The 14,069-nt window shown below is 38.0% G+C and overlaps 1 pseudogene across 1 annotated transcript; it reads right to left on the bottom strand.

Annotated features, from left to right (window-relative positions):
* Positions 1-6,554: 6,554 nt before the first annotated feature.
* On the bottom strand, positions 6,555-13,852 carry LOC307104290 (ATP synthase F(0) complex subunit C2, mitochondrial-like; annotated as a pseudogene). Its single transcript has one exon. The product of its transcript is annotated as an ATP synthase F(0) complex subunit C2, mitochondrial-like (transcript).
* Positions 13,853-14,069: the final 217 nt, after the last annotated feature.

The raw sequence follows: 14,069 nt of genomic DNA, 5'->3' as shown, positions 1-14,069 counted from the left end.
ACAGTTGATCTGATCACTGAGATGGCTATTAGATGGTTAATGGGTGGGGAGTGTATACGAGGATATGCTGGACAAAAGGATGATTCATATGCTGGGCAAGATGGAGCGGGATGGCAAAAGATTTCATCACGCCACCAGAATGACATGCAATTTAAAATTTGTTAATTGTTTATTTCTGGAATTTTTCATTTAATATTTTCAAATGTCATAGAGAGCCTGCTTTCACTGCTTCAGTTGACTGTGGGTAAGTGAAATAAAAGAATGTAAAAATGTGGATAAGGGGGGACTACTATTTAAATAATTGGTCAAATAGGTGTTGTAGAACTGAAAAGAGAAAAGGGAAGTACTAAGGTAATGGAGTAACTTCAGGAAGGATCTACTGCTGGTACTGGATAAACACAGGGAAGACCTGAAGTTATTAGAACACAGAAGTTATGAGAAAAGACTCAGCAGAGCTGGAACCCTGACCTCAGAGAAGGGGTTGCTGCCCATTTGCTGGTGGTACCTCTGAGAGGGTATGTTGAGGCTGGTTACAGGAGAGTACAAAACAGGTGAAATGTGGAGCTAACTGCTGCTGTCAAGATGGAGGACCATAACTGGGGCGATGCTGACAGGTGCAGAAAACCAAGGGGCAAGTTCTTGTTCTCTCTTCTTGACTCTTAGTCTTTCTCTAATGCCCCTTGTTGAGGGACCGTAGCAGGGATTCAGCTGGTAAAGTAGAAATGTACTTTAGTTTGCAAAGTCCCAATCCCAGCATCACAAAGCCGAGTATGGAAAGGTTTATTGCTAAGAGACAATAGCTTAATAACTGGCAATTAAGAACAATTTCTAGGTTTTTGCCTTAAGCAAATACATGAAAATAATGCTGTTGACTGACATGAAGGAGACAAATTGAATTGGAGAAGAAAATGAGATTTGTTCTGAGTGTGCTAACTTTGAGGTCCTTATTAGGCATCTAAATAGAGTCCCCTGGTAGAAGGTTGGGTATGAGTTCAGAGCTCATACAAATTTTAGAAGTCCTAAGAATATAGACAATATACCAGAAAAATTGGATGAGATGACCTAGGGGGAAATGAATGTTGATGGAGAAAAAGAAAAAGAGTGAGGAATATGCATGGGGCCCCCAAACATTTAGGAAGAGTAAAATGACCTGGCAAGAAGGTAATCATGATCTCAGCAGGAGCAGCTTAGGTGGAGCTGTGAAGACAATAATCCTAATTAGATTGGATTGAAGAGATAGTATGTAAAGTGAGGAAGTGGAGACTGCAAGTATACACAGTCTTTGAAAAATTTTGTTATATAGGGGAGCAGAAAAATGGACTCCTACTCACCATGTAAGTAGAGGGGGACATGGGGTCTAGGGTGATGCTATTTTTAGGATGGGAAATATTACAGTATGTTTACTTATTGGAATAACCCAGGAGAGAGGGAGAAATTGAGGATGCAGGGAATGGAGGGTATAATCACAAGAACATAGTCCTGGACGATGGAAGATGGGATCCGGGGCACAAGTGGAGGGTCTGCCTTAGATAAAAGCAGGGATAGTTGATCCTTTATAAAGGAAGGGAGACAATATATGAGTAGAGATGAAAGCAGGTTGGTAAATTTAGTGTGAGAAACATACATTTCTCTTGTGACAGCTTCTATTTATCAATGAAACAAGAGTTTGAAGTGAGGAGCAGGGAGATGTGGGAGATTTCAGAGAGAAGTCATAATTGTCTTGGAGAATTGAAGAATGAGTTGATTAAGGTGATGTGCTGGGATTACCAGTTTTTCCTTTTGGTGAGAAGTCAATTCCAGCTATGTCTATTTCATTTCTTGCTGTCCCAAATTTATTTGTTTTGAAATAACAATATTATTTTGGCCTTTGTTGGTTTAGGTTGTGGATATTTTCTGGTTACTTCTAGTAATGTTGTTAAAAGAATTTTTACTGTTCTTTGTTTTGCCCATTTTGTAAAGTGTTTGGGTAGGAATATTTTGTGGTCTTCCTTCACTCCTATCTTTATCTGAAAGTCTAGAAAAATGTTTTTAAATAGCTTGCACTGTGTATTTTTTTATTCACCCTACATATAGGAATATAATAATAAGAAGTCATAATTATGTTATATATTATTATAACAGCCACCATTTACTATGCCAGGCACTTTGCATATTTGATCTCTAAAACTTATAACAACTCTACAAGATGAAATGTTGTTGCCAGTTATTTCCCCAAGAAACCTTTTTTACTGGTGATGTCAGATCACACAATATTACCTGAAGCTCACAGCTGGCCAAAATAAACAAGCCTAAGAAGAAATTTTCTCTTTTGTGTTAGAAAAAATTTAGCACTTAAGAGACTATTCTTTTTGATGTACAAAATAATAGTTTGCAAAAATGCACCACAGCCTAGCTGGTTTGGCTCAGTGGATAGAGCGTCGGTCTGCGGACGAAGGGTCCCGGGTTCAATTCCAGTCAAGGGCAGCCCACCAATGATTCTCATTACTGATGTTTCTATCTCTTTCTCTCTGAAATAAATAAAAATATATTTAATAATAAAAAAGTGCACCTCACAAACTAATGGCAATTTTATAGACAGCTTTTTGACATCATACCATATCATTAAACTCTTGTTGGGGGAGTTATTAACTGACAGATTCAAGGAACTTGGTAAATGAATTGAGGTATCTCCATCATCAACCATCAACAAATATAGTGAGAGCCCACCATATCAAAATAATTAGTAAATTATACTAAACCATTATAATTTTACAAGTTATAGGATATGCATGTGTTTGTTTTGGAAAGTCCATTATTTGGATTTAAATAATATCAAACTTTTCTTTTGGTCAACAATATTTACACTCACATGATGATACTGAAAACATCATTGGAACATAATCACTTATCTATGACAAGTAATGGATTTTTTTGTCTGATTATAAAAGTTGTACACATAGGTAAAGAAAATTTTGAAAATATTTTTAAATAACAACAGGAGCCCTAGCTGGTTTGGCTCAGTGGATAGAGCATCAGCTGAAGGATCCCTGGTTCGATTCTGGTCAAGGACACATGCCTGGGTTGTGGGCTTGATCCCTAGTAGGGGACGTGCAAGAGGCAGCCAATCAATGATTCTCTCTCATCATTGATGTTTCTATCTCTCTTTCCCTTTCCCTTCCTCTCTGAAATCAATAAAGATATATTTTTAAAATTAAAAAAAATAAATGACAACAGGAAAAAATAACCAATAATTCCTTTATGTAGATGCAAATGACTTGCAATTCACATATTCCGTGTAGTTTTTTAAGCTTATGAAGATTAAACTGTTTGCTTGAGTACACTGCCTTTTTTCATAACAATTTATCAGAAATGTTTCCTCAAGTTATTTTAAACGCTGCAAAAACATTTCAATGACTGAAATAGTCACTGAGTACTATCCTTAAGTGGTCATTAAAGCTATTTTCCTTACTTTCTTATAAATGGTGTTGTTATGAACTTTTTGATACATAAATCTGTTTTAAATTTCAGATTATTTCCTAAGTTAGGGTAAAATCCTAGAAATGGTCTATAAGGCCAACATTTTAAAGCTTCTTCATCTGGCAAAATTTTTCTGTAAAAAATATTTTAATTCTCTATACATATTAATATTGAAAATAAATCTAAGGAGAAAAATTTAAGTGCACTGACTTTTAAAACTGAGGTCATTATTTAAATTTAGGCTCAGTGTTTTGTTTTTGTTTTGTTTTAATATCTTACCTTTAAGGAAAAATGTGCTTTTTAAAATATTATTTACTTCTTTTTGTCAGGTTTTAAACTTACACTTAATTTGAGAATATAAGTTTAAATGTATACTTATTTCAGCCTAATGCTTGTATTTTTCAAGGCATACCATCTTGCTCTTTTTTTTTTCTATTTCTAAACATGCTCACCCAGCAGTGTTGCCTTCTGACTTATCAGTTTAATCTCACATGTACACCACTAGTTTATGGTGTAAGTGTACACATTTATCTGTGGATAAAAATTAAAATTACTTGTCAAGGTAATTCCCAAACTTAGCAAATTTGGCACAAAAGTTTTAAGAGTCCTAAATTAATATTATAAAACATTTCACTTGTGCTAGACTGAAATGCAGAGCATATGAAAAATACAGTAGATTCACCCAATTCTAAAATTAATTTTGAGTGGTGATTGAATGACAAACTTGGGGAAATTTCCAGAATAAATCTAGTCAAAGTAAATAAAGGATTATTGCATTATCATTAAGGCTATCATTGATTCATTGATTCACTTACCTATTGAACTTATTAAAATACTTATTGAACATCCTTTATATGTCAAACACTTGCTAGGCACTGGAATCAACAGAAAAAAAGATATAGGCCTGCCCTCCTAGAAATACATTCTAGAGGAAGAGACGGACAAAAGCAAATGAATAAATAAAATAGTTATAAGTTACAATCTAGTCACTTCCATTACTCAATATTATTTATGTGAGATAAAGAAATTATTTGAGTTCTTCCCCAAGAATTTTAAAAATTGTACTGAATAAGAACACAGTTAAAGATTTAGAATTATGAAAAAAATATAGATGATATCTACAGATATTTTATGACTGATCATTATCATTCCCTTGTGCCCTGTACCACCTACTCTCCCGCCCCCGCCTCCCTTTCCCCCCCCCCCCAAAAAAAAAGGATAGATAGAATAAAGTTCATACTCTTTGGCCTAACCTTCTGTATTCATTTATCCCTGATTTTGCTTTCCAGGGTTTCAGTTACCAGAGGTCAATGACTATGGTCCAAAAATATTAAATGGAAATTTCCAGAAATAAACAATTCATAAGTTTTAAATTGCACATTGTGTGGAGTGGCATGATGAAATCTCATGCCATCTAGCTCTGTCCTACCTGGGACATGAATCATCCCTTTATCCACAAGTATATCTATAGGCCTTTTAGTCACTTAGTAGACAACTCTGTTTAGATCAGCTGTTGTGGTACTACAGTGCTTGCATTCAAGTAACCCTTACTTTACTTATTAATTGCCCCCAAGTACAAGAGTGGTGATGCCTGGCAATTTGGATGTGCCAAAGAGAAGCTGTAAGGTGCTTCCTTGAAATGATGAGGTATGTATGTATAGGAAAAAAATATAGCATATATAGAGTTCAGTAGAATCCCAGGTTTCAGGCATCCACTGAGGGTCTTGGAACATACCCCCTGTGGATAAGGGGGGACCATTGTAATCTGGTCTGACTCAGCCTCAAATGTAGCATGTTGTAGTAGAAGGTACAATGTGCCAAATTTGGAGAGTAAGGAAACCTAGTTTTCACCAAGTGGCAATGTTGGGATTGAGACCTTAGATGAGACATTTAATTTTCCAGAGTGTCAGTTTCCTTTGTAAAATGATGGATTTTGACTAAGTGATCTCTGGAATCCCTTTAAGCTTTAAAATTCACTATCTATGCATCTCTCCTTAAAACATTTCTTCCATTATGCTCCTATATATACTGGGAGTGGGGAGGAAATAGCATGAGGAAGAGTACAGGGTTGGAAAGAATAAAATTGATTCCTATTTGATAGGAATAATGGATTTATAGTCTATAATGACCATTTTCTCATATTATTGGATATTTTAAAAACATGTTTTTAATATCTACTTATCATTTCAACTTATGGATATACCAAAATTTATTTATCCATAACTCATCTTAAAGATTGTTTCCTAATTTCTGTAATTTTTAAAAAATGTATCTTTGTTGTTTAAAGTATTACAGATGTCCCCTTTCCCCCCTCCCCAGGCCTTCACCCCACTATTGTCTGTGTCCATGGGTTATGCACTTATGCATGTAAGTTCTTTGGTTGATCTCTTCCCTCTCCCCCATTTCCTTTGGAGGATCCTCAGTCTATTGTATGCTCTGTTACAATCCACACTTGTATACAAGTATTTAAAATAATATTGCAAGTTTTCTCTTTTGTCTTGTTCTTTTGTGGGGGAAAAAGTGTTATTGTGATTTCTCATCTACTCCAGCTTATATGGCTTTCTCTTAACATTCAAAACTTCACTTTGGACAATATTATAGAGCCTTTCCTTTCTCCTTTATAAAACGGCATCATCCCTGAGTGAGGTCCATATTTCTGCAGCTCTCTTATAGCAAAAGAATGTAAATGAAAGCCAATTCCATGCCTGCATCAAGTCTGGATAATGTATATTTTAGTTTTAACCAAAGTTGAAATCCATGAGATCAGAACCCCACCAGCAAACAAACAGGTAAAGATTCATTCCTGTCAGCTATACCCAAAATGTGATTTAGCACTAAGCCATATATGACTTAGTTAACTATGACAAAGTTAATTATGACTTTGGTGATTTTGCCATGATCCTAAACTTGCTATAGTATTATTACATTGAAACATTAGGGTATAAGTATATAAGAGAAGTAAAACTTAAGATTTTAGCCCTGGCCAGGTAGCTCAGTTAGTTAAAGCCTTATCCTGATACACCAGGTATGGGTTTGATCCTGGGACAGGGCACATACAAGAATCAATCAATGAATGCATAAATAAGTGGAACAACAAATCGATGTTTTTCTCTCCCTTCCTCTCTTTAAAATCAATTTTAAAAAATTTTAAAGTTAAGGTTTTATCTGCTAAGTTCAGTGAACAACTAAATTTGGCAAATAACTAAATCTATTTATGGTTTTTAAACTTTTTTTGTAATATGGTATATCATTTCAATAGATATCATTTCAGTGGGGTGCCATTTGTGTCCCTGCCGGTTACCGGTGGAAGTGGAGCTCTTGGGTACTGCAGGAATAAGAATTTCCTGAGGCCCCATGGGAGGATAAGGTATCCTGGAAAGCTTTACTGATGATGTAACATTAAGGGAGTTCCCCTCCAAGGTCCCATCTCCCTCCATTCCACCACAGAAGAAGTCCCACCTTGTCTTCAGGAGAGCTAGAATTAAAGCCACTGCCCAGAGTTTTTGCTCCATAGTCATAGTCCAGTTCAGTATCTGGCTAGCTTAGCTCGTGTTCCCAGCTGCAGATGCATATGGGGTCCACATGGACATGGGCCATGTAGCTTCTTAGGCCACATGGCAGGCAAGTGCGGGATACGGAGCAAGCAACTGCAAGGAAGCAGGAGCAAATCAAGAGAAATAAGAGCAAGCAAGATTCCTCTGTCTGCGTATTTTAACTGGGAGCTTACTCAATGAACCCTTCAGCATTCCAAGTGTTGCTTTGGCCCCACCCTCCTAGCCAATTATCTTTTTTTCTGGGCTAGACTGACAGGCAAGCACCTTCCCTATGTCATCTCAACTTTACTGGGCACCCGTGCTCCCATCTTCCTCCTTGTTGGACCCCCTCCCCCAGTGATTTGCAGGGAAATGGACATTCGTGAGAAGTGGCACCGTGGTGAAGCTGCCCGGATGACCGTGCTTACAATGCCTGGCCTCCCTTTGCTGCTTTCCTGTTATGAATATTAACTAGCGAGTTATGATAGTAACAATATCACATTCTACATTAGCTTTGCTACTTCTCCACCCACTGAGTAATCAAAGAAGTGACACACTGCTTTAAAATTACTCTAAAAAATATCCTGACTGAGTGAAAAATACTTTCAATTTAATAGTTTTTGTTTAGGAGAAGAGTAGAATCTTTGTAGTCATAACTATAATTTTAGTGAAGGGATCTTTGAGGTCATATAATCCAACCCTCATTTACAGATAAGGACAAGTGAAACCCAGATCGTTTTTATTACTCATACCAGTAAGTCTGGGGGTGGGGGAGGGGGTGCAGGGGGTAGCCCCAACACACGCTTTTGGTCTAATGCATGCCAGAATATCACAGTTTATAAGAACAGCATGTAGCTAACACAGTTGAACAAATCTAAGAAAGATGTCTGATTTGATTCTGATTTTCCCCTTACCATTTTTATTATATGATCCATTCCACTCCACCTTAATCTGTTACCACCAACACAAAAGGGAAGTGCCTTTACACAAATTGATGTTCATATGCAATAAAACCCAAGAGGGAAGTGGGTGCTAGTTTAACGAAGCTACATCATTGCACAACTCCTTGGGGGCGGGGGAGCATTTATGTCTATCCATGTGTATACATACCTGTAGACTCTATTTTATTTATTTATTTTTTTAGAGAGTAAGGGAGGGAGAGAGAAAAACATCAATGTGATCAAGAAAAATCAATCGGTTGCCTCACACAAGTGCCCCAACCAGGGATCAAACCTGCCACCTTTTGGTGTACAGGATGATATTCCAACCAACTCAGCCACACCAGCCAGGGCCATACTTAGCCGCTTAAGTGTGCTTCAGAAAATGCCATTTATATACATTACGGCGTAAATGGTATACCCTGTAGTTGTGCATCTTAGGGACACTGCAAATAGGTGTTGTGTGTGTCATATTAATCAGGGTAGGCTAATTGCCATAATAATCAGTCCCCAAGTGTACAATCAATGACTCAAATTTATTTCTTGCTGAAATAAACAAGTAGTTCAATATTTAGTTTCCAAGGTCTTTCAGTACCTGGGCTTTCAATACCAAATTCCAAGGTATCCCTGTGGTTTTTTCTCTATTTCAGTCTGTTGGAAGGGGAATTTTTTTAGGCAGGGGGATTGAAAGTAGTGCATATAACTCCCATTCTCATTCTATTGCCCAAAATTTAGTCACATGCCCACACCTAACTGTAAGAGAGGCCAAAAAGTGAGAACATGGATTTTGATGTCTAGCTAGCAGTCATTGCTCATGTATGTTCTTTCTCTCTCTCTCTCCTCTCTCTCTCTCTCTCTCTCTCTCTAAACACACACACACACACACACACACACACACACACACACACACACACACATTTTGAAGTCACAAAAAATAAACTCAATTATGCTTCAGATAGAACAAGTTAATAGTGAAGTAAAGGGACTTTTATTTAAGAACTAAAGGCCCAGTGCACAAAATTCGTGCTTGGGGGGGGCGTGTCCCTCAGCCCAGCCTGCACCCTCTCCAATCTGGGACCCCTCAAGAGATGTCCGACTGCCCGTTTAGGCCCGATACTGGTAGGATCGGGCCTAAACAGGCAGTCAGACATCCCTCTCACAATCCAGGACTGCTGGCTCCCAACCGCTCGCCTGCTTGCCTTCCTGATTGCCCCTAACCGCTTCTGCCTGCCAGCCTGATCACCCCCTAACACTCCCCTGCCAGCCTGATTGATGCCTAACTGCTCCCCTGCCAGTCTGTTTGCCCCTAACTGCCCTCCCTTGCAGGCCTGGTCACCCCCAACTGTTCTCCCCTGCAGGCCTGGGTCCCCCCATAAAATGCCCTTCCCTGCAGGCCCGGTTGCCCCCAACTTCCCTCCTCTGCCAGCCTGGTCACCCCTAACTGCCCTCCCCTGCAGGCTTGATCACCCCCAACTGCCATCCCTTGCAGGCCTGGTCCCTCCCAACTGCCCTCCCCTGCTGGTCATCTTGTGGTGGCCATCTTGTGTCCACATGGGGCAGCCATCTTTGACCACATGGGGTCAGCCATCTTGTGTGTTGGAGTGACTGTCAATTTGCATATTACTCTTTTATTAGATTATTAGATAGGATTGTATTCACCTCTACCCTTTCCCTCCTTCAGGCAGAATTGTTCATGAATATATCACAATAGTCAGCTGAAACCTCAAAATGAGGAAAAAAGCAAATTTTTGCAAGCATAACATTTATACATATAAAAATATATACTTTAACATATTTATGAGGTGGTTTGGCTTGGTTTTCATATTCCATTAACTAGTCAGATTCAGAACTAAGACTCATGTCTGGTCGCTTGTTTTAAAAGCCATCAAGCTCCATTTTAACTACACAATTAGTAAATGATGTTTGAGAAACATTCGACTCTGTATACAACAAAGATAAGAATTCCAGAAATGAAGGCAGCAGTCATTTTAGTGTTTTTTCCCTTTGGGTAAGATATCATTTACTTAAACTGTTCTCAATTATTCTGTTTTTAATAGAAGCACTGCATGGTTGCACTTCTGAAGTCATAAACAGGAAGTGTAATATATAAATGTCAGTAAAACTAAAATTCTATGGTTTGATGTTTTCTATCCTTCATATTTTCTCTCCCCCCCCCCTCTTATTAATACTTTATTTGTCTTCCCTCTGTCAAACCCTGAGCCAGCCATTTTCCCCAGACTGCCTGGGAAGGTATAAAGGAACATACAGGGCAGAAAAGACATGGGAGAAGGAACTATGGGAGGTGGAGACAGCTCCTTCACGTGGTGAAGCAAATGAGAAAGGCCACCATCAGGCAAAAGAGCCCCATGACCTCTGAGAGGGCAAAGCCCAGAAGGGCATAGGAGAAGAGCCTGTTGCTCCTAGCATAACCAATGATGAGGCTCCCAAACATAGTCCCAATCCCAGCCCCAGTGAACTTGGCTCTGGTGTCAATGTCCCTTGAAATGGTGCTGGTTTGGAAGCTGTGGCTAGAAATAAGTCAGGGGAGCTGCTGAGGTTCTATCCGTGTCTCAGGTCGTTTCAGCACCACTGCAGACAGTGATCAGCTCAGCAGCACCGAGGTGCTCCTGACCAAGGAGCGGGTGGAGACAAACTTGATCCAGGGGTACATTTTTAGGGGATGATGGGATGTGGCAGGAGAGCTGCTCCCAATCCAGAGAGCCCTTTATATTTTCATGTTAATGTCTAATTTTGTATGTCCTTAGAGACTACATGAAGGCAAGTAGCAATATTATCTGACTGATTTTCTTTGACAACCAGACACTGGGGTGTAAGGGAAATATGTGGGATAATCTAAATGTTGTACACTTTCATGGAGGAGGGAATAGAAATGACTTAGGAACTGCTGTTTATTTGGCATCATTAGAAATTGCTTTAATGTATAGATTACCCAACTTTATTGTTGCCAGAAGACAGTGCAGATGGACAGAGGACAGAGACTGAATGACTAAATTTAGCTAGTTGAAAATCTTACACTTTGTACAGTCTTATTATGACACCTCAGCCATGCCTTGACTATGTTCTACTACATTAATTCCTTTGTGAGGCAACTAAGGAATAGCTTAAGTATTGTAGAAATCCAGGATATTATCTCTTGTTGTCTTTGAATAAATTATGTTTTTAATAGTTAATAATATTTTCTAACACTAGTTCAGTGTCTCTGTTAAACAAACATTTCTATGGAGACCATGAGAAAAGATTTAAATTGACCAGTCCAGAGCTTTTATATTATATTAAATATTTCTGGAGAAATGTTACCAACATATAGATGTTTCTGTAACTTTAAAATGTTTTTTCTTTAAGAAACTGTTTCTTTTCTTAAATTTTTCTTAAACTAAACACTGAAGAAACAATTTTACTCAAAGTTGCAATATATGAGCCCTTCCCAGTGTGGCTCAGTTGATGGCTCGGTTGATTGAGCATTGTCCCTTACACCGAAAGGTCACAGGTTCAATTCCCGGTCAGGGAACTGGCACACAGCAAACGATGTATTTGTTTATACTATAATTCTTATTAAAGCATCTATCCAGTACTTGCCCCTTAGTATGTTTCAAACAAATGTTAATTCCCTTTTATATTACAATTGAAATTATTTTTCTTTTCTCTAGATACATTTAAAAATATATTTATTAAGCTTTATTAAGGCACTAGAGGCCCAGTGCATGAAATTCGTGCACTCGGGGGGTTCCCTCAGCCCGGCCTGCACCCTCTCGCAGTCCGGAAGCCCTCAGGGGATGTCCAACACTCAGCTTAGGCCCGCTCCCCGTGGGAAGCGGGCCTAAGCCAGCAGTCAGACATCCTTAGTGCTGCTGTGGAGGTGGGGGAGGCTCCCGCCACTGCCGCTGTGCTCGCCAGCAGTGAGCCCAGCTCAGGGCTTCTGGATGAGTGGCACTCCCACTGTGGGAGAGCACTGACCACCAGGGGGCAGCTCCTGTGTTGAGCACCTGCCGCCTGGTGGTCAGTGCACATCATAGTGACCGGTCATTCTGCTGTTCAGTCAATTTGCATATTAGGCTTTTATTATATAGGATAATTGATATTCAATAAGCCACACATGTTTAAGGTATACAACTGATAACTTTTAGCATGTGTATTTAAAGTGTACAATTGATGTTTTAACATGTATACACCCATGAAACCATCACCAGAATAAGACAGTGAACATATCCAACATCCCTAAGGGTTTTCCCTGCCTCTTTGTAATCCCTCCCTCCTTAACACTTCTCTCCTCAGGCAACCCTGGTCTTTTGTTCCTATAGATTAGTTTGTATTTTCTAGAATTTTATATATATATAATCATATGTATGTTCTCAACTCTTTGTCTCTTCACTCAGAATGTTATTTTGAGATTCATCCATGTTGTTGCATGTAACAGTTCATTCCCCTTTATTACTGAGTAGTATGCCATTGTATGACTAAATCACAATCTGTTCACCAGTTGACGGATATTTGAGTTGCCTCTAATTTGAGACTGTTAAAAATAAAGTTGCTATGAACATTCATGTACAGATCTATGTAGGAACACATGCTTTCCTTTCTTGGGAAAATACCTAGACTGAAATGGCTAGATCATATGTTGGGGTATGTTTTAACTTTTTTAAGAAATTGACAAACTGTTTTCCAGACTGATTTTATAATTTTATATTCCTATTAGAAGTGTATCAGAGTTCCAATTCCTCCACATCCTCAGCATCACTTTTAATTTTAGCTGTTCTAATAAATATTTATACCTTTTTTATGTATACAGATAGCTGGTTGTTGCATCATGGTTTTACTTAGTGTTTCCATAAAGACTAATGAGATTAATAAAGTTGAATGCCTTTTCATATGTTTGTTTATTATCTAGGTATCTTCTTGGTGAAGTGACTATTCAAGTCTCTTGTCCATTTTTTAATTGAGACTTTTGTTTTTTCATTGTTCAGTTTTGAGAGTTTATTTTCTTGATACAAATCTTTTATTATATGCTTTGCAAATATTTCTCCCAGTCTATAGTTTGTTCTTTCTTTTAGCAATTTCTTTTAAAGAATAGAAGTTTGTAAAATTTGATTAAGTCCAATTTATCAATTTGTTCATTTATAAATTGTACTTTTGGTATCACATCTAAGAAATCTGTCTAACTCAGAATCACAAAAATTTTCTTGTTTTCTTCTATTATAGTAACTTTAGGTTTTATATTTAGATCTGTGACCACTTTTGAATTAATTTTTTATATGGTATGACATATGAATCAAAGTTCATATTTTTGGTATATGGATATTCAATTCTTCCAGCATCATGTTTGAAAAAAATAAATTCTTTCTTCATTGAATTACCTTTGCACTTTGTCAAAAATCTTGTCCTTACATATATGGGTCTTTCTGGACTCCGTATTTTGCTGCATTTATCTATTTGTCTGTTTCATACCAATGGATTCTATTTTGATTACTGTAAATTTATAATAAGTCTTGGAATCAGGTAGTGTCAGCCCTCCAACTTTGGTCTTTTTGTCAAAATTAGTTGTTTCAGCTATTCTAGATTTTTGCATTTCTATATGAATTTTAGAATGAGCTTGTCACTTTTTTTAAAGCCTATTGGGATTTTAATTTGGATCATGTTGAATCTATAGATCAATTTGGGGAGAACTGACATCTTAACAATATGAATCCATGAGTCAGATATATCTTTCCAATTACCGTATTTAAGTCATCTTTAATTCCTGTCAGCAATATTTACAGTTTTCAGTGTACAGATCTTTCATGCCTTTTCCCAGATTTATCCCTATTTCTTGTTTAAAAAATCTTTATTGTTGCAAGCATTACAGATATCTCCCTTTTTTCCCCATTGACCTTCTTCACCCCACATCCACCTCCTCCAGGCCTTTACCGCACTATTTTTTAAAAAAAAATATATTTTATTGATTTTTTTACAGAGAGGAAGAGAGAGGGATAGAAAGTTAGAAACATCGATGAGAGAGAAACATAGATCAGCTGCCTCTTGCACACCCCCTACTGGGGATGTGCCCGCAACCAAGGTACATGCCCTTGACCGGAATCGAACCTGGGACCCTTGAGTCCGCAGGCCGATGCTCTATCCACTGAGCCAA

The sequence above is a fragment of the Cnephaeus nilssonii genome, assembly GCF_951640355.1.
Source record: "Cnephaeus nilssonii genome assembly, chromosome: 8".
In the NCBI taxonomy this organism is placed as follows: Eukaryota; Metazoa; Chordata; class Mammalia; order Chiroptera; family Vespertilionidae; genus Cnephaeus; species Cnephaeus nilssonii.
This window is presented reverse-complemented; position numbering and strand designations above follow the sequence as displayed.